Source organism: Monodelphis domestica, chromosome 1 (assembly GCF_027887165.1).
Source record: "Monodelphis domestica isolate mMonDom1 chromosome 1, mMonDom1.pri, whole genome shotgun sequence".
NCBI classification, from domain to species: Eukaryota; Metazoa; Chordata; class Mammalia; order Didelphimorphia; family Didelphidae; genus Monodelphis; species Monodelphis domestica.
The window spans coordinates 209,547,581-209,568,620 of NC_077227.1; the positions used below are offsets into that span (position 1 = coordinate 209,547,581).

Consider the following 21,040-nt stretch of genomic DNA (forward strand, 5'->3'; position numbering starts at 1 on the left):
TTATCCTAATTCTGTCCCAACTACCTTATGCACATTCTTTTTTTTTACTAAGTTTTATTTATTCTTTTTTCCTTTTTGTAACTTTTATATAATTTCCTAACAACTCTTCCCCTTATCACACCACAGAACATATTTATATATTCTATCAAATCAATCACTCAACATTTATTAAGTGCCTACTAAGTGCCATGCACTGGATACAAAAAGAGGCAAAAAAAAAAAAGGTCCCTGCCCTCTAGGAGTTTACTGTCTAGTGTAGGAGACAATATGCAAACAAATACATAATATTAGGATAAGAATGGATTTTGGATTTTGTTCAATAAGTTAAATTCTGAAAGACTGCCTCTGGCTTGCCTTGGAACTTGCAAAGCAGTAGGGGTGCTTAGAATTCTGTGGAATGTTGAAGTGTTGTTGTTGTTGTTCTTTTTTATATCAACTGTCATTCCTGAAGGCTCTTCTCTCACTGGAGCTTGGTGAGAGATGTTATTAACTAACCTCTGGAGCCCTTGGTATTCCCTGTGTTAATTTGGGAATACCAGGATCAGAGTTCAGTGACTGTTTGACTGTGGTCAGAGAGCTATTATTGAGAAGAAGCAAGAACGTTGTTTTTGTCTCTGTGAGTCTGGCAGAGTGAAGACAGACTGCTGGCTGGAGCTGGTCAAGAAGTCATTCTTGGCCTACCTGGCTTAACCTTGGAGGCAGTATATATTTTGATCTATGAGGGTTTGGACATAGGTTTAGATAAGCTAGATATTGGGCTTGAAAGATAGCATAGGGAGAAATAGGAAGGTTTGGAGGTGACTAGAGACACAAAGGTGAGCCTTGCTGCTCAGAAGGGAGTGGGAAAAAGTTTAGTACCCTAAATAGAATTTAGGGAACCCTCTACCTCAACCCTGTTTACTATCTTTCTTTAAATTGTAACATATTAAATAAGGTTTGTTTTTTGTAACCTGCCTCCAAAAAATTTTTGTCATTTGCCAGAGTTTACCTGCTTCATAGCTTACCTCAACTTAAATGCAGTCAGATTGCTTTTAACAGCAACAACCACATAGTAAGGGATTTTGCATAAAGTTCATTATCAACCCTTACAGTTTGGCGAGCCAGGTAGGAGTCAAACCTAGAATATTCTGATAATTCCAATTGAAACAATTCAAACCAAACTTTTTAACTATGCTTTTACTGTTTTTTAACCTTATGCTATTACTAATACAGGAAACCAAAAGCTGTTTACATTAAAACTCAAAATTAACTTGCTATGCTAAGAAAACCAAAACCTTTTTTACACATTATCTACATGTCATATACAGATGTATACAAATCTACACATTATCTACATACTATTTGCATGTATGTAGATGCATAAAATCACACTATTTACATTCTATATACAGGCTACAGCATGTTACATACAGTATAAATAGGAAATAAAAGGGGGAAAACACTAAGAGGGGTTAGAGAAGGTGGGATTTTTGTGTGAAAAGCAAAACAAACCAACACAATGACTGCATTTGCAAATGGATAGTTGATACTGGATAGAGAATTCCGCTTGGAATCAGGAATACTCATTTTCAAATCTGGTCCCAGACACTTAGGAACTGTGACCCTGGGCAAGTCACTTAACTTTATTTGCTTCAGTTTCTCATTTGTAAAACGAACTGAAGAAGGAAATGGAAAGCCGCTCTAGTATCTTTGCTGAGAAAACCTCAAATAACTGAAACTACGTAAAATTCTATAGTCATTTCCCACCATTTCTCGGAATCTCCATGTTTCATAGTCAGTTTTCTAAAGTCATTGCATTGATCAGATTTCCAAAATTTTTCATTGTTCTTCCTTTACATTATGGCAGTCATCATTATAAATTGCTTTTCTACTTTCTGCATCAGTTCATATTGTTTTCCCAAGATTTTCTCAATTCTTTTTATTCCACATTCCACATTTTGCAAAGTGATATTTTATTCCATCCTTGCAGTACAATTTGTTCAGTCATTTCCTAGTTGATGGGCACCCAATTCCCCTTCATTTCTTTGCTACTATAAGAAATGTTACTATATGCAAACATCAACAACATGGATTCTGGCAAACATCAACAAAATAGATTCTGATCAAGGACACATATAATACCCAGTGGAATTGAGTGTCGGCTATGGGAAGGGTGGGGGGAGGGGAGAGAGAGAAAGAATATGATTCTTATAACCAAGGAATAATGTTCTAAATTGACTAAAGAAAAAAAAAAGAAATGTTACTATAAACATTTTTACATTTATATAGTACCTCTTTTGTCTTTGATATCTTTGACAATATATGCCTAGTAGTGATTGGCATCCCTGACTGAGTATAAGGATGGTAGTGGCTTTTAGTATAATTCCAAATGGTTTTCCAGAATAGTTGGACCAATACAGTCCCCCCCCCCCCCCCCGAAAAAAAAAATCCTTTCTGTCTTAGGAACAATTCTAAGACAGAAGGGGAAGGGCTAGGCAAATGGGGCTGAATGACTTGCCCAGAGTCACACAGCTAGCAAGTTTGAGACCAGACTGAATCCAGGTCCTCCTGATTCCAAGCCTGGCACACTGTGCCGCCTCCCTTCCCAACCAATTCGGTTTTGTCTATAGACATTAACATGCCTGTCTTCCTATAGCCCCTCTAAGATAGCCTTTTAAAAATTTCTTTCTGTTATTAGTAATTTGGATCATTCTTTTTTTTATTTTAAAAATGTTTTTCCATGTTTACATGTATTCTTTTCTTTCCCTACCCTCTTCCCTCCACACACCAGGATCCAATAAGCACTTACATTGGGTTACACAGATGTTATCTAGATGTTATCACTTATACCTATTTCCATATTATTTATTTGGTTAATTCTTGTGATTGTTTAATGGCCTAATAGTTAATTAGAGGCAGAAGACCTGGGTTCAAATCTTACCTCTGATATTTGCTATCTCTATGAACATGGACATATCATTCAATGTTTTGGGATTTTAGTTTCCTTATTTATAAAATGTGTAGGTTAGACTAGATTACATTCAAAGTACTTTTCAGTCCTCCTTTGAACTCCCCAGCACTTTATTTTCATTTCATGTAGAGCTACTGATGGTCCTTAACACAGAAACCAAAGACACTTACTGATATTGGGCTGTGGCTATTTTTTTTTCTTTGATTTTCAGTAATATTGCTTATGCAGTATTTATTTTAAACCCTTGTTTTCCATCTTTGAATCAATACTATGTAGATTTCAGGGCAGGACAGTGGTAAGGGCAAGCCAATGGGGGTTAAGTGACTTGCCCAGGGTTAACACACCTAGAAAGTATCTGAGGACAGATTTGAATTGTACAGCCCACTTACAATGCTTTGCATTTTAGTCATTTGTGTACCTGTCTTATTTGCCACATTAGGCTGTTATCACTTTGAGGGCAGGAACTTTATTTTATACATCTTTCTATTTTCAATGATGGGGGAGGCATGTATAGGTATGTGCTTACATTTTTATTGAATGAATGAATGAATGGCATTTTCATTGTTGTCTTTCTTCTCTCCCTCTGCACCCCACTCTGCCCTTTCCCCCCAACAATATTCCTTTCTCTCTCCTTCACTTGGTCAAATGTTTTCCATGGGTTCATAGTCTTATTCAAGTATTATGTCTCCTCCATTAAGCCTTCCTTGAACTCTCTAGATCCTAGTGATATCCTCCCTTTCACTAACTCCTATTTTTATTGTCTCTGGTTCAGTGTCAAGAAGACCTAAGCTCAAATTTGGCCTCAGACAGGAACTGTGTGAGCCTGGGCAGGACACAATCTCTGTTTGCCTCAATTTACTTATCAGTAAAATTACTTGGAGAAGGAAATGACAAATCACTCCATTTTTGCCAAGAAAACCTCAAATGGGGTCACCAAGAACAACAACCACCAATCTTTGCAGCTTCTTTTTTCAACCTATTCCCCTTAATGAACTATATATTCCTGTCAAACCAGGCTAAAAGTTTTTGAATCTTGTCTTGCCTACTCCCATCACTGTCCTTGCATAGGTGATGCCCACACCTTAAACAAACTCCTTCTTCCTCTCTACCTGTTTAATGTAGATGCTGCCTCCTTCATGAAATTCACCCTGACCCCTACACCAGTGGAAAGTGACCTCTTCTTTCATAGATTTTCCCAGAGCACCTTTTCTTGATTTCTCTTTGGCCTAACTAATATACAACCTCATTTCACATGTATTCATGTCCATCTTATATCTTCTTTCCTTCTATGTTAGGATCATAAGCTCCTTGGAGGCAGAGATTGTGTTCAAAAGAGTGTAGATGTAGACCTAGAAGTGCTCTTAGATATCATCTAGCACAACCTTCCTATTTTACAGAGGCGGAAACTGAAACCCATATACTTGTTTGGATCAAATGATTTTACCAGCATCACATAGCTGGCATGTGTCAGAACTATGACTGAATTCAGATACAGGGGCTCCAAGTCCATTTCTATTTCCAGGTTAACTTTTGTATTTTCATTGTCATCACAGTACATGGCTTAAAGCAGTTACTATTAATAAATGTTGCTATAATTGATGAAACTTTGATTTTTTTCACAAGTTCCTTGAGAACGGCATCCTTTGGATCTAACAGAATTTATTTCAAAAACAAAACCCTTGCCTTCTGTCTTAGAATCAATACTAAGTATCGGTTACAAGGCAGAAGAGCTGTAAGGGCTAGGCAATTGAGGGTAAGTGACTTGCTTAGGATCACAAAGCTAGGAAGTATGTCTAAGGCCAAATTTGAACCCAGGACCTCCTGTCTCCAATTCTGTCTCTCAATCCACTAAACCACTTAACTGTGCCCCCAACAAGATTGAAAGGTCCTCATTGGTACCATCTTGTTCCTTGCTATTAAAACCAGCCAGAGAATTTGGGTTCCTCGTATTATAGTAAAACTTGGATGAGCGGGCACATACATAGAACAAATATCAAAGTTCTGTCAATTTTGGCAAAGTTTGATTAGATGTGCTAACAGCCCCTAATGAGGATATCATCCATTAAGCAAACCATTAATATAATGATCAACATGAACATAATCTAATTTCTTGATGGTTATCAGACAGCTAATTAGCTGGTGCTAATTAGCTTGATAATGACATGTCTCAGCAGACATTGGGTTGAGCCTTCTTTCATAAGTGATATCAGACATGAATCTTTCACTTTGCAAACATCTCTGTCTTCTCTTTGAAGCATTCTGTGAATAACAATAACAGCTGACATTTCTCTAGGCTTTTAAGGATTCTAAAGCACTTTATGTCTATCTCATTTCAGCCTCAGGTAGGTTCTACAGCTATAGGTATTATTTATCTACGTTTCAGAGTCACATTTTTAAAGTGTTTACTATGTGTGAGGTTCTGTGAAAATCATTAGGTGTATAAGAAAAACAAACACAAATCTCTGCCCTTAAGGAGCCTTGAAATTTAGATAACTGATTATTTTTAGTACTTTTACCTTTCATCTTAGATCTATGTATTGGTTCCAAGAAGAGTGGTAGTAAGGGCTAGGCAATGTGGATTAGGTGACCTACCCAGAGTCACACAGCTAGGAGAAGTGTATGAGGCCAGATTGGAACTCAGGATGTCCTGTCTCCAGCTCTCAATCCGCTGAGTTACCTAGCTGCCTCCTACATGTTTTAGTATTGATTGATTAATAGTTAGCTAAGTGGAGCAGTGGATAGAGCACCAGGCTTAGAATCAGGAAGGCTCATCTTCATGAGTTCAAATGTGGCCTCAGACATTTCCTTGATGAATGATAGTGGATAGAGTAGCATGCTTGGAATCAGGAAGATTCACCTTCATGAGTTCAAATCTGGTCTCAGACATTTCCTTGCTGTGTGACCCTGGGCAAGTCACTTTACCCAGTTTGCCTCATTTTCCTCATCTATAGAGTAAGCTGGAGAAGGAAATGACAATCCACTCCAGTATCTCTACCAAAAAAACCCCAGAGTCATAAAGAGTTGGACTGAACAACAAAAAGATTAAGTACTGGTCTCTACTTATGGATCAGATTAATTTAGATTTGATTGTGTAGACCATAAGAGCAGACTATTCTTCTGGAGTACAACATAGTTCTGTCCCTTCCTGGAAGGGAGGAAGAAGATAAGGAAAGTGAGTGGTGGTGTCTGACACAGAATTTTCCAGAGAATGTTGACTGTTTTCCCCATTGCCATGATTCTGAAGATCACCTTTTTGTAAGTAAACAGGATAAAGCAAACGTAAAGCTCACCTTTCATCCTTATTATAGATCATTCATAATCTTAGTTTAACTTGAATCTTTGCACTTCATGCAACCAACTATATAAAAAGCTTCTCTCGAACTATATAAAAAGCTTCTCTCGCTGCCATGTGTATCTTTGGCTGCTGAGGAGCCACTGATCTCATATCTTTCTTGTCTTGTAATAAATTGATCATGCTTGGGAGTTTGTGCCTCAGTTTCTGTTTATAGCAGATTTTGTCACAACAGAGCTGAGTCTAGTGGGAATGACAATATGAAAACAACTGCCTATGTAAAAAATACATATATGGGGGCATCTAAGTAGCACAGTGAATAGATTGCCAGGGCTGAACTCAGGAGGACCAAGGTTCAAATCTGGCCTCAGATACTTGCAGTATAACCACTGGCTGCCTTTGTTTTTTTCATCTGTACAGCAGGTATTATGATAGAACTTATCTCTCAGTGGTATTGTAAGGATAAAATGAGGTAATATTTGAAAAGCCTAGTACCTAATAAATGTTTATTGCCTTTCTTCCTGAACCCAAGTCCAACAGTTTTTCCTTTTCACCATTTTGTCCCTGCCTAGAGAAGATTATAAAGCTGTTTCTAGGCAAAGATATGTGGAAAGAGTACAGCAATTTTAAATGATGGGAAAAGTGGGGAGAAAAGTAATTGTTATGATTACAAGGTCAGAGAAGTATTGTGACTAGAGAAGAACCATCCTTTAGTAGGAGCTTAAGTCCCTCTATTACATGCTGACTCAGTGGGACCCTGAGTAAACCTGCAGCACCCCTGGAAAGGCTCTAAGATCATAAATGCAGTCAGATCTGCTTTGATTAGAGGGAATTTATTCACTAGAAGTTCCCTTAACAAATAAAATTCCAATTGAGGATTAAACCAAATCAGCCTCTCCCCACCCCCCTCATCCAACCTAACCATGGAAATATGAAAACTGTTTGAGGCAGACAAAACATTTTCCTAAAACTCCTAAACCTCAGTTTCTCTGACTGTAATAGTTTGGTCCAGGTTGTTTCTTTTACAGTAGGAACTGACTGCAATGGAGGAGGCAGGCCATGCTGCTAGAATTTATGACCCTTCACTTCATTTCCTTTTTTAGCATTTTAATCTTTGAATACAATATTGTACCATTGTTAAGTGTATTAGAGGAACCCTGGCATGGCTTGCTGGATTTGGCATCATGAAAACTTGGGATTCAAATACCATCTCCCACACTTAGTTTTGTGTAACCATGAATGAGTCACTTTCCTCATCTATGATATGGGAATAATAATACCTCTTGTACCTCCCCCACAAAGTGGAAATTAAATAATGTTTAAGGCTTCATGTTGTAAACCTTTAAAATGCTCTATGAAATCAGCTATTATTTCAATGAAATATAAATATCTTTGTAGAAAGTTAAGAACAAATTTGGCCAAAATTTGTTTTTTCTATCTTGAGTTTTGTATATAATTTTTTGTCTTTATATTCTCAGTGCCTAGAATAGTACCTGGTGGACTGGTGCCTATTCGTGCTTATTGAATTGCTCCATATAGAAAAGAGAAATCCACTTTTCAGCAAACTTCTTATCAGCAAGGGGGCTATTTTATTATTATTAAGGGGGCTTGTTAATTTATAGGAAATGTTAGCATGAGGTAGTGGCTAGGATGCTGGCCTCAGAGCCAGGAATAACTGAATTCAAATAAGGGATGTGTTGGAACCTGCTTGAGTCAGTTTGGGAGAGCCAATCGTGAAATTTTTAGTGGGAGTATTTATATATACTCATATTTTACAAATTCTGTAAATCAGGAGCTTGACTTGGTGTTTTGTTGATTGTCTAGTCTTAAAATGTTAAATAATACAGATTAAACTTAAACATGTTTGGACAATTTTTTTCCTGTCCATTTTTTCCTGGAAGAGTTTTCATGAAATATTTGCCAGCATAATTCAAGTTCCACCTCTGACACATCCTGGCTATAGGACTGACCTGAGCTCTGTATTATTTAACAATTTAAGAGATAATAAGTGTCTCCGGTAAGATTTGAACTTAGGAAGATGAGTCTTCCTGATTTCAAGTCTGGTACTCTATCCACCTAGTTAACCTCAGGATATAGTAGGCACTTAATAAATGCTTGTTGATTGATTGATTGAATAGATAGTAATTGATTTTTCTAGCATTTTTGAAAGTCTGACAATGTTTATCAATTTTTCAACTTTTAATTAATAGAAATATATGATTTTTCTTGGTGAAACCAATAGAGAACTGGAATTGAAATGTAGATGGGCTAGAGGGCAACAAGGCCAGAAAAGATCAAATGTTCTGCTTTTATATATTTCACATTTTTTTCATTTAAGAATTTTTTAATAAAAAGTTGCATCCAAATTAATAAACATAGTAGAAAGAGCATTGACTTGAGTCTGAAGCCCTGAGTCAAAACTTGTTTCTGTCCTTTATTACTTTTGTGACTTTGGCAAATACCCTTGGCTTTAATTTCCTCCTCTGTAGAAAAAAAAGACAGGGCAGGACTAGATAACCTCTGAAGTCCATTCTAGCTTTATATCTATAATCCTATGACTTTATGATCATTATGGAATATTAGGTAACTGCTGGATGCAGAATATAATCTCAAAACCCCCCAACAACCCTTACCTTTTGTCTGAGAATCAATACTAAGTATCAGTTCTAAGGCTGGAGAGTGGTAAGGGCTGTGTGAATTAAATATATAGGAGATCTCCAACCCAATTGAATCCTGGAAGAACTCACCATGAGAATTGTGGAATCACATGTCTGGACTGTTAACAGGGCAGCCAGATTCTTGACCAGAAGTCATGGAAATATGACTATGTAAGAGTCATTGACCAGTTGAAGTTTTCGGGGGAAGAGCTTGGAAGAGGTTTGAAAAGCCATCAAAGGGAAGCTCTCAGGGCCTCTTGGCTCCTATCTGTCCTGGTGGCCTCTGGCAAGCAGTGGAAGGAACCAGGTGGGTCTGGAATTCAGGACCTGATCATACTATAAGTTAGAAAGACTGGAAACCTTATTTCTCTCTTTCTCTTTACTAGTAAATACTTCCAAGATTTATATTTAACAGGGCTAGGCAGTGGGTGTTATGTGACTTACCCAGAGTGACACAAGAAACATCTGAGGCCATATTTGAACCCAGGACCTCCCATCTTCAGACCTGGATCTCTACCTATTTAGTCAACTACTGCCCCTCAGAATATAGTCTTTGATTGCTGAGGGAAATACAAACATAAATAAAAAATTGTTTCTTTTCTGATGTTGTAATACTTTAAAACATTTTATACGTGGATAATATGTTTTAAGACTATGAAGCTTCCAACTAATAACTACATAGAATTACAAAATTATGATAATAATGACCATACTTCAATAGATTTCTGTGATCTTCTCAATGTGGATACTTTTTCCTTCCAGAAATATAGGTCTCATCTCATCCATTGGGTCTTCCCATTAACCTTTCATCCAGTATGCTAGACATCTTTTAACATTCCATAGGGACCAACCAGCTTTGTTCTTCACTCATCCATCAGTTATTCTTGCTCTTCCTATGTGACCAGCCCACTACTTTTTCAGATCATACATTACTTGGCTGATACCTTTGCTCTTCTTAAATCCACTGGGATTATAGCACACTCTGCTTATTCCCAGTTAAGTAAATTTGTTATAAAAGAAAATAAAGCTATATTGACATGACCTTTTCTTCATGAGGGCATGCTATCTACTGCTTTCCTATCTTGATGTTCACTAATACTCTTTTTAATAAGTATGTTCTAAAATGTCCCCAAAAGTTGAAGACAAGCTCTCGCCTATAGTTTACAAAGTCCTTTCACTTTTCTCCTTTCATGTTCCCCTTCCCTTTCTTCCCTTCCTTCCTCCCTCCCTTCCTCCCTCCCTTCCTCCCTCCCTCCCTCCCTTCCTTCCTCCCTCCCTTCCTTCCTTCCTTCCTTCCTCCCTCCCTTCTTTCCTTCCTTCCTTCCTTCCTTCCTTCCTTCCTTCCTTCCTTCCTTCCTTCCTTCGTCTGGCCCTGCTTTCTACTATTCTCCATGATTCATGATCAGTCAAAACTCTGACAGTGGTTCAGCAAGGGGATCTTGTCAGGTAACACCGTACCTTGGGACTGATGTTCATCTGCTCCAGGTGACTTGAATTCAACAAGAGCAGCTAAGTGCTACCCTGTTTTCCTTTATTTATCTTGGTTATCAACCTCTTATGTGTATTTTTGCCCATTTTCCCTCCCCTATTCAAAGGTCATTCATTCCCGTTGGCAAAGAAACAGGAGCAACATATGAATCAAATGGCTTTGCCTTTCCAATTACTGATTATTATAATACCATTCTCCTTAAGCAGCATTACTTCTTTGATCATCCTCTTTCCCCAAATAATAATTTGTAAAGCTTCTTTTAATTGTCTTTAGCTCTTCTCAGCTCATTTTAAGGTTTAACAATCTTGGAACTAAGTTGGAAGGATCATATTATTCTATTGTATTCATTCTCCTCTCTGAACTCTCCTCTTGCCTCCCTCTCTTCCTATTGGATGTTTCAAACCAGCTATTTTGTAGTAATCTCAAACTTATGACCAAAACAGAACTCTCCCAGTTCCACTTCTCTTCTGAATTTACCTGTTTTATAAAAGGCACCACCTTGCAGCTACCCAGCTGCCTCTGCAACCTCCAAATTATCTTTGGCACCTCACTTTCTTTCTTTGCTCCACATGTCTAAACAATCACCAAGTTTTATCCTTATTTTGACCTCTATGTCATCTTTTGTCTTCTCTTTACTCATACAGATATCATGCTAGTCTTCATCACCTTTCATTCGGACAACTGCAATAGCCTCATATTTGATTTCCCTGTTCCAAGTGTGTCTCCTTTCCAATTTATCCTCCATGTAGCTGCCAGTTCCTAAATCTTGGCTATCATTATGTTATTCCTCTGCTTGGTATTTACCTCAGTGGCCCTCTTTTACTTCTAGGATCAAATACTGTCTGGCATTTATAGCCCTTCACAATCTAACTCCATCCTGTCTTTCCAGCCCTATTAAACATTTCTCTCCTTTATGCACTTAAAAACCCCAACCCTTATGGTTTGTCTTACAATCAATACTGGGTATTGGTTCTAAGGCAGAAAAATGGTAAGGGCTAGGCAATGGGGGTTAAGTGACTTGCCCAGGGTCATACAGGAAGTGTCTGAACCTAGATCCTCCCAACTCCAGACTGGACTCTCTATCTATTGAGCCACTCAGCTGTCTGGCTTCATGTACTCTTTGGATCAGTAAAACTGTTCCTCTTACTGTTCCTCATACACAGCATTATATGTCCCCTCTTCATTCCTTGGCATGGGCTGTTTGTTCCATGCCTGGAATGCAATCCCTCTCTCTTCCTCTTTGTCTCTTAGGATTCCTAGTTTCTTTTTTTACTCAGATCAAGCACTATTTTCTACCCGAAGCCTTTTGTGACCTTCTCAGCTGTGAGTGCCCTTTCCCCCTTCATCCAGGACTTCTCATATTTTTGTATACTTTATATGCACACATGTTGTCTCTCCTTATAGAATAAAAGCTCTTTGAGGGCAAGTAATTTATTTTCCCTGCACATAGCATAGTATACATAGGAGGCATTCAATAAATGCTTGCTTACTAATTGATAGTAATTATTCAAATAAGTCTCTCTTAATAAGGCACTCTTTTTCACCATTCACATTTAATTGGATAAATGAGGGTGGGGTAGGGAGGCTAGGCAGCTCAACAGATAGAGAGCCAGACCCAGAGAAGAGGGGAAGTCTTGGATTCAAATCTGGCATCAGATACTTCCTAGTTATGTTACCCTGGGCAAGCCTCTGCCTAGCCTTTAGTGTTCTTCTGCCTTGGAATCAATACTTAGTATTGTTTCTAAGATCAAGAATGGTAGACTTCACTTATCTCACTGTCTTGAACATAGTGCATGCTCTTCCGCCTTGGACCAGTAATTCCAAGATGGAAGGCAAGAGTTTAAAACAAAATTCCACAATTGATTGCTAACTTCTCTTGATTCCATATTCTGTGCAGGGGCTTTTAGAAATAATCTTTTAAAATTTTGGGGGGGATAAGTTTTCTTTATATCCATATTGGTCTCTTTAGACAGTTTCTACTTTGTTTTCCTCTTTGTCTTGTCAGAATTGCATTCTGGAGAGTTCCTTAAGATCATAAAATCACAAATGTAGGGCTGGAAGGGACCTTAGAGGCAATAAAATGTAGCCCTCCCATTTTATAGATGCAAAACTGAGATGAAGAGAAATTAAATGACTTGCCTACTTTTTTTTAACCCTTAACTTCTATTGCTTGTTACAAGTATTGATTGTGAGGCAGAATAGCAGTAAGGACTAGGCCACTGGGATTAAATGACTTGCCTAGGGTCACATAGCAAGGAAGTAGATGTCTGAGTCCAATTTTGAACCCAGGCCCTTCCATCTCCAGGTCAGGCACTCTAGCCCCCGAGACACTTATTTGCTCCAACTTGCCTACTTTCATATAGTGACTGAGTGTCTGAGGTGGGATTTGAACCCAGGTCACTGACTTAAAATCTAGGTACTCAATTTTCTATGCTTAGCCTCCCAATAGTCATCTTGATTTAGGAGTCAAAGTATCTTCCACTGGATTATGTCTTTTCAATGTCTTAGTAAACAACAAATAAAATACTATGGATATATAGTTTTTTTCAACTATAAAATCATATTAAGGAACTGCGATTTTGATATTGTTGTGTTGAGTTGTTTCAGTCTTTGACTCTTCATGATCCCATTTGAAATTTTCTTGGCAAAGATACTGAAGTAGTTTGCCATTTCTTTCTTCAGCTCATTTTACAAGTGAGGAAACTGAGGCAAGCAGGGTTAAATGACTTGCCCAGGGTCATACAGCTAGTAAGTATCTGAAACCAGTTTTGAACTCCAGCAAGATGATTCTTCCAGACTTCAGGCCTGGAGTTGCCTAGACCTGCAAACAAATCCACCCATATTAAATTTTTGGATACTGTAGCACATTCTTTCTTGGCCCCTCATTGCAGCGTTATTACTGTAGCACTCTAATACCTTTTTGAGATCCAACTAGTTTTGAGACAACCTTTGTCAGTAAGCTGATCCAAGTGACAGAGGCTAAAGATTTACAGAGGCTAAAGAATTAATAGGTATAAAGCCCTTTGTCAAAGCAAAACATTGAATAGATATGAGTCACAATTGTAATAGAATAACAGTAAGAACTCTGCAACCTAGGCCTTTCTTTTGGCAAGATATATTGGGTGATTGTATGGGTCCAAGAGTTCAGGATTTGGGAACGAGAGCCCTAATTTGAATCCCAGCACAAATAATCTGTTATCACAATAAATTCCTTGCCTTACTGTCTCCATTTTCAAAATGTTGGTACCTCCTGCCAGAGATGTGATGGACTTCGATTGTGGAAGAAGGCGCTCTTTTTTATTTTCCCTAAAAAAAAAAAAAGCCCACAAAACCTTTTATGTCTTGTTTTAGAATCAATGCTCTGTATTGGTTCTAAGACAGAAGAGTGGTAGAGGCTTGACATTTGAAGTTAAGTGACTTGTGCAGGGTGACACAGCTAGGAAGAGTCTAAAGCCAAATTTGAACTCAAACCTCTTCTGTCTAGGTCTTGTGCTCAATCCAGTGACCCCATCTAGTTTCCTCTTGACACTGATGGTCAGTGTGGGAATTTGTTATCCCTGCCTTCTGTCTTAGAATTAATACTATGTATTGGTTTCAGGTCAAAAGGGCAGTAAGGGCTGGGCAATAGTGATCAAGTGACTTGCCCAGGATTACATAGCTAGGAAGTAACTGAGACAAAATTTTAACCCAGGACCCCCCCCCCCTCCCCATCTCTGGACCTGGACCTGGCTTTCTATCCATAAGCCATCTAACTACCCCTAAACATGTTTGTTTTGAGGATTTTATTTTATTTCTTAGTGGAAGTTGGAGAGGAATGGTAGGAATATGGGAGCAAAAAAAGTGGAAAAAAGGAAAGAAAAAAGAAAGGAAAGATCATTTTAAATTTAATTTTAAATGCATAAAAACAGAAGGAAGATTAGAAAGATGATAGACAAGCAAGATAGCATTGAAAGTTACATGTTGAATTTATCACATATTACAAAGAAAAGAGGACTATACATTAGAGGTTGTGCATTCCTTTTTCTCTTCAATTTATATAGGAAACACAAGTTTTATTTGGTGTTTGTCAAGTTCAGAATGAAAAATTTTAAGAGTTGTACTAAATGATTTCTGATGTTTCTCCCATCTGTAAATGGAATGATTTAAATCTTTGTCTTTGTTGCTGCGGAGTATCTATCGGTCTATTTTTATTGCCACAGTACTACATTTGTTTCAGTCATTTTCAACTCTTCCTGACCTTTTTTGGAGTTTTCTTGGCATACTGGAGTGGTTACCATTTCGTTCTCATTTTATAGATGAAGCAAACAGTTAAATGACTTGTCCAGGGTCAATAGCTATTAAGCAACTGAAGCCAGATTTGCACTCTTTGTCTTAGTCTTCCTGACTACAGGCCTGGCACTCTAACTACTGCACCACCTAATTTCCCGTTTTTACCACTAACCTCTCCAAATTTGTCTTTCTTTCAGTTTCCTTAGGTGTAAAAACTCCTCATGTTTACTCTTGACTTGCTCTATCAACCTACTTTTAGGGAAGGATTTGAAACTCACCTATCCTAATGTTTTAAAAATTGATACCAGCTTTTTTTTTCTGTTTTATTTCATGATCTATAGATCACATGCTAAGTTTTTTTTAAACCCTTACCTTGTGTCTTAGAATCAATTCTTTGTATTGGTTCCAAGGCATTAGAGTGGTAAGGGCTAAGCATTGGGGGTTAAGTGACTTACCCAGGGTCACCCAGCCTAGGAAGTGAAGTGTCTGAGGTCAAATTCAAACCTAGGACCTCCCATTTCTAGCCCTGGCTCTCAATCCACTAAGCCACACAGGTGCCCCCTTACATGCTAAGTTGACAGCAGGTTCTTTAGCCAGAAAACTTGATAATGGACAAAGTATACACATAAACACAAACATTGGATTCCATTTATGTTGCTTTCATAGTTGGGAGTCTTTTTAGACCTTGCCTTTTTTTTTAAATTTTTGACTTTGTATTTTGTATGATAAATATAGTGCCTTACACAAAGGTGCTTTTTTAAAAAGTTTTTTTTTTATTTAGAATATTTTTCCATGGCTCCATGATTCATGATTCCTCCCCCTTCCCTCCCCTCTCTCAAAGCTGACAAGCAGTTCCACTGAGTTATACACATATCATTGCTCAAAACCTATTTCCATGTCATTCATATTTGCAGTAGAGCAATTCTTTAACATCAAAACCCTAATCACATCCCTATCACACTACCTGATTGATTACATATTTTTCTAATGCATTTCTGGTTCCACAGTTCTTTCTCTGGATATGGATAATGTCCTTCTCATGAATTCCTCTGGATTGTCCTGGATCATTGCATTGCTGCTAGCAGAGAAGTCTATTATAATCTATTGTACCACAGTGTATTAGTCTCTGTGTACAATGTTCTCCTGGTTCTGCTCCTCTCGCTCTGCATCACTTCCTGGAGGTCGTTCCAGTCTCCATGGAATTCCTCCACTTTATTATTCCTTTGAGCACAATAGTATTCCATCACTAACAGATACCACAATTTGTTCAACCATTCCCCAGTCGATGGATACCCCCTTATTTTCCAATTTTTGGCCACCACAAAGAGTGCAGCTATGAATATTCTTGTACAGGTCTTTTTCCTTATTATCTCTTTGGGGTACAGACCCAGCAGTGCTATGGCTGGATCAAAGGGCAGACAGTCTTTTAGCGCCCTTTGGGCATAGTTCCAAATTGCCCTCCAGAATGGATGGACTAGACCTTGCCTTGAAGTAAAGTATGAGTAAAGTGATTCCTCCACAAGTGGCCAGTACATAATTCTTCCTGCCATTAAGGGTATATGAATTGAAGTATTTTTTGAAACAAGTAAAATTATACTATCAGATTCTGGACTTGCCATAATTGAAATCCTGACAGTAGCCTCTGTTACCACTGCTGCCCTTCACTGTCTGTTTAAAGTGTTATTATTTAAAAAAATCCTTACCTTCTGTCTTAGTATCAATTCTAAGACATAAGACCATCAAGGGCTAGCCAATTGGTTTAGTGAACAGAATATAGAACTTGGAATCAGGGAAACCTGGGTTCTAATCCTGCCTCACACACTTACTAGCTATGCCACCCTGGGCAAGTATCCTAACCTGTATGTCCCCACCTCAGTTTTGTAATTGGTAAAATGAGAATAATTATAGAATATGGCACTTAAGGGTCACGCAGTTAGGACGTGTCTAGCTTAAAGTGTTATCTCTTTCAAAGCTATCTGCAGCATTTGATACTACAACGAAACCTTAACCCGAATTAGTGATGCTTTTCCTGTGGAAATTGAGGAATTAATTACATAATCTTGTGTCATAGATCTAGAACTAGAAGGGATCTTTGAGGTCATGTTGTCTAACCTTTCTCATTTTATTGAGGAACAAACTGAGGCATAGAGAACTTAAATGATTTACCCAAAGTTAAACAGGCAGTAAATTGCAGATCTGGGATCTGAACCCAAATCTCTGACGTCTAGTCTCATATACTTCCCATTGTATCAGGAGAAATGGTATTTGGGATCAAAGGAGTCTTTCTTTTAGCCCCTGAAATCATTATGTCTATTCTTTTGGTTCTGTTTTTCTCTTTTTAAATTGAAACTTTGTATTTTGTACTTAGATTACAAGAAAAAAGTTCTTGTCAAGTATATAAAAACTTGGTACCTGTAGGACCATGGACAAATTACTTAACTTTCCAGGCTTCAGTTTCCTCATCTGTCAAATGAGGAGATTGGACTGGATACCCCTTTAATTACAAATTATAAAACCTAGGTGGAGACATATAGGTTAGGGTTACTTGCCCAGGGTTGTGTAGCTAGTGTGTGAGGCAGGATTAGTGTGTGAGCAGGTTTTCCTGGCTCCAAGTGCCATATTCTATTCACTTCCACCTGGGATCAAAGTATTTAGCTGTAAATATGTGAGAACCAGGAAAGTTTTAAATTTTTCCTTGGTTCTTATTTTCTTATTTGTTCTGAATACACATGTCAAAAATATTAAGAGCTAATATTTATTTTGTGCTTTAATGTTTATAAAGTGCTTTATGTATTGTAGCTCATTTGATCTTAATAGTAGCCCTTGTGAGGTAGATGCTGTAATTATCCTCACTTTACAAATGACAAAACCTAGGTGGAGACAGACAGGTTAAGGTACTTGCTTGTCCAGGATGGCAAAGCTAGTAAGTGTGTGAGGCACGATCAGAATTCAGGCTTTCCTGGTTCCCAGTGCGGTATTCTATTCATTGTCACCTTTGGTAGTAAGTTTTCAGCCATGCTTGACTCTTTGTGATCCCATTTGGAGTTTTTGTTTTATTTTTGGCAAACATACTGGAGAGGTTTGCTTTTTTTTCCTTCTCCAGCTCATTTTACAAATTAGGAACCGAGGCAAACAGGGGTAAGTGACTTGCCACAGGGTTTCCTAACTAGCACATGCCTGTGTTTGAACTCACAACATGAGTCCTCCTGACTCATTCCGACTGTCCACTGCGCCATCTGGCTGTCCCCAGGAATCAAAGGACCTACATTTTCAAATCTTGACACTGTTATTTAATTCCTTTGTGAACTTGGACATGTTCCCTTGCTTCTTTGGTCCAAGGTTTCCTTATCTGTAAAATGAAGGGGCTTGTATGTGGTCTCAGAATCTTTCCAGCTCTAATCTATGATTCTATGAACAGTAGCTGTAGGGGTGATTGGAGCAATTTGGTGGCCTGTTTAACTCTAGCTGAAAAAAGAATCTGTGTCTCTTGTTAATTCCCTTGGAGGGAGGCCAAAGAGGTGGCTTTGCCAACTCAGTCTGAGAACGTCCAATGTCATGTGATGGGGGAATTAGGAAGCGTTTTAAAGGAAGAGATCGGATAACTTCTTGACAGAAAAGCTGGGTCTTTGGGAACCGTGAGGCATTACAGAATTCATGTTAAGGGCCTGAAACTGACAGTAACTGGTGTAAGTAGGAATTTCCTACATATTCTAATCCTATCTTTCAGAAATGTAACAGGTGCTTTACTACTCTCTTACGGCAGAGGAAAACAACTTTGATTTTCTTTTTTGGAATTCAGGATGTAGAACAAAATAATTTTATCTTATTTTTAAATTATTTACTTAAAATTATTTAAATTTTACAATATTTTTGCACTTAAAACAGAGCATAGGTTTTATTTACTGATAGTTAAACACATTTAAAGTCTTGTAAAAACTGCATTTTTTTTTGTGATTTCTTCTACATAGGAAACTTCCAGGGTAGAAAGGCCCTCTGGATGGAGACCAGCACATGGTCTAACTAACTTTTCATCTTAGTGAGTTGCCGGTGGTGTTGAGGCTTTAAATTACTTTCTTATGGCCATACATAAAAACCTATGCATACATACACTTATACATACATAAGTATGTATAGTATGAAAGAAAGAGATGAGAGAGACTGAAACCGAGGGATGGGGAGGCAGAGAAAGAGAAACATTCATACATTCATACATATATAGTATGAAAGGGAGATGAGAAAAACAGAGACAGATATGTTGGGAAATGTTTAACAACTGGCTTTTGGAAAAATATGCACAAGATATACTTTTAAGTTTAATCTGCATTATTAATATTTTCTCTGTAACCTTCTTAAATCCTGAAAACAAACAGAACAATAAATCAAGCTCTCTGTATAGCATTTGCTGATTTCTGAGGGATAAAAGCTCACACTGAAAATTTAACAAATGGCTCTAGGATAACTCTGTTAGTACATGTCAGAGGCAGGAGTTGAACCCAGACCTTACCTACCATTCCAACTGAGATGTGTTTCTAAAAATGAAGATGATATAAATATTTGAACTAAAAATTGCTTTGTGTTTTTCACAAATTCACAACAGAACTCAGGAATAAATAAGGTTCATTTAGTAAATGAAAGAATTACTAGGAATAAATTTGTTTACATCCTAATAGATAAATTTGACATAAATTCATGGGTGGATAAGAGAGCTGGCAAGATTAATAATTTGTGGTACTTCTCAGTCATTTTAATTATTATTGATAGTTTTTATACCACATTCATCACTTTTAAAATATTTTAATTCCATTAACTATTTCCTAAATATACCTAAAATTAAAAAATTTCATTAATTTTTTTTCCTTTTTGTCCATTCCCCACTCCTTTAAAAGGCAAGCAATATGGTATTGATTATACATCTGAAATTATGCAGAACCTTTCCATATTAGCCATGCTGCAAAAGAAAATGCCCATACAAACAAGAAAAATAAAGTTTTTAAAAAAGTACATCAATTTGCATTCATAAAGAGTTGATCAGTTCTCTCTCTGGATGTGGTTATCATTTTTCATCATAAGTCCTTTGAAATTGTCTTGTATCATTGGCTTGATCAGAGTAGCTAAGTCTTTCAAAGTTGATAATTGGGAATATATTGCTATTACTATGTATCATATTCTCTTACTTCTATTTACTTCACTTTGCATCAATTATATGTTTAGGTTTTTCTAACAGCATCTTGTTCTTCATTTCTTATAACAATAGTATTCCATCACAACCATGTAGCACAACTTGTTCACCCCTCAATTTCCAATTCTTTACTACCTCAAAAAGAGCTGCTATAACTATTTTTGTACAAGCAGGTCCTTTTTCCTTTCCTGTGATTTCTTTGTGATATAGACTAGCAGTAGTATTGCTATGTCAAAGGATATGCAGTTTTATATGCCTTTGGGCCTATTTCCAAAAATTGCCCTCCAGAATGGTTGGATTAGTTCACAACTCCACCAACAATGTACCAGTGTCTTGATTTTTTCCACATTAGTTTTTAAATAACACTCTTCTACCAAAGTGAACCTTTCATTGTAGAAAAGATTAAAAAAGAGAAAGTTCATTGAACTAAAAAAAATTTCAGCTAGAACATTGACTATATGCCAATAATGCTCTACCTCTGAAAATAAGGGTTGAGGTGCTTTTTTGTAATCCTTCTCTTAGGTTGAGTTTAGTAATAATAATTACTAAGTGTTTGCTTTAAATTGTTCTTTCCATTTCCATTCTTAAAAATCATTGTACATTGTTTTCTCAGGGAATTTGTTGGTACATTTCTTATTTTTCCCCAGGATAGAAATTGGCCTTTGTAAACCTTAAAATTTCTTAGACTTATAAATGTTGGAAATTTCACCATTGGGAAATTTCACACTTGAAAAATTTCCTATTGATAGTGGGTCTTGGCTATTGGAATGTGAACCCCATTGGCATGGGAGGTTCCTCCTCCTCCCTTCTTAAGATTACTTTAGGACAGAAACCTTTTGCTGAACAACGGAAAGGACTTTGACCTATGCTTAAGCATAGAACAGGAATTTCTTTGAATCATGATTGATTTTAGAATTGATACAATAGAGATACTTGGAATGACAGAATCAGGTCTTAGAAAATACAATTTCCACCCCACTCAGTCCTAACAGGATTTAGAAAGGGCTGCAGCATAGATCAAAATTTAATTATTCCAATCTCTACCCTACTCAGGGTAACAGGATTTAGGAAGGGCTGTAGCAAAGGATCAAAGATTTAATTATTTGAGAATATGACCTTCAACAGACATGTGCAAAGCCAGAGACCTCTGGGCGGTCCTGGGTTAAGCTAGAGCCTCCATTGGCACAGGGTAATTGATGGACAG

General features: G+C 37.4%; 1 protein-coding gene across 8 annotated transcripts in view; it reads left to right on the top strand.

Annotated features, from left to right (window-relative positions):
- The window catches only part of SQOR (sulfide quinone oxidoreductase), an 87,749-nt gene that overhangs the window by 27,449 nt on the left and 39,260 nt on the right, over positions 1–21,040 (top strand). Inside the window, exon 1 of one of the 8 annotated variants that reach the window (XM_001367914.4) lies at positions 18,212–18,343. The exons of the other annotated variants lie outside the window; for them this stretch is intronic. The gene's annotated coding sequence lies outside the window, so the exon portion shown is untranslated. Of the gene's footprint in view, positions 1–18,211; positions 18,344–21,040 lie in introns of those variants that run through there. 8 annotated transcript variants of the gene reach the window in all.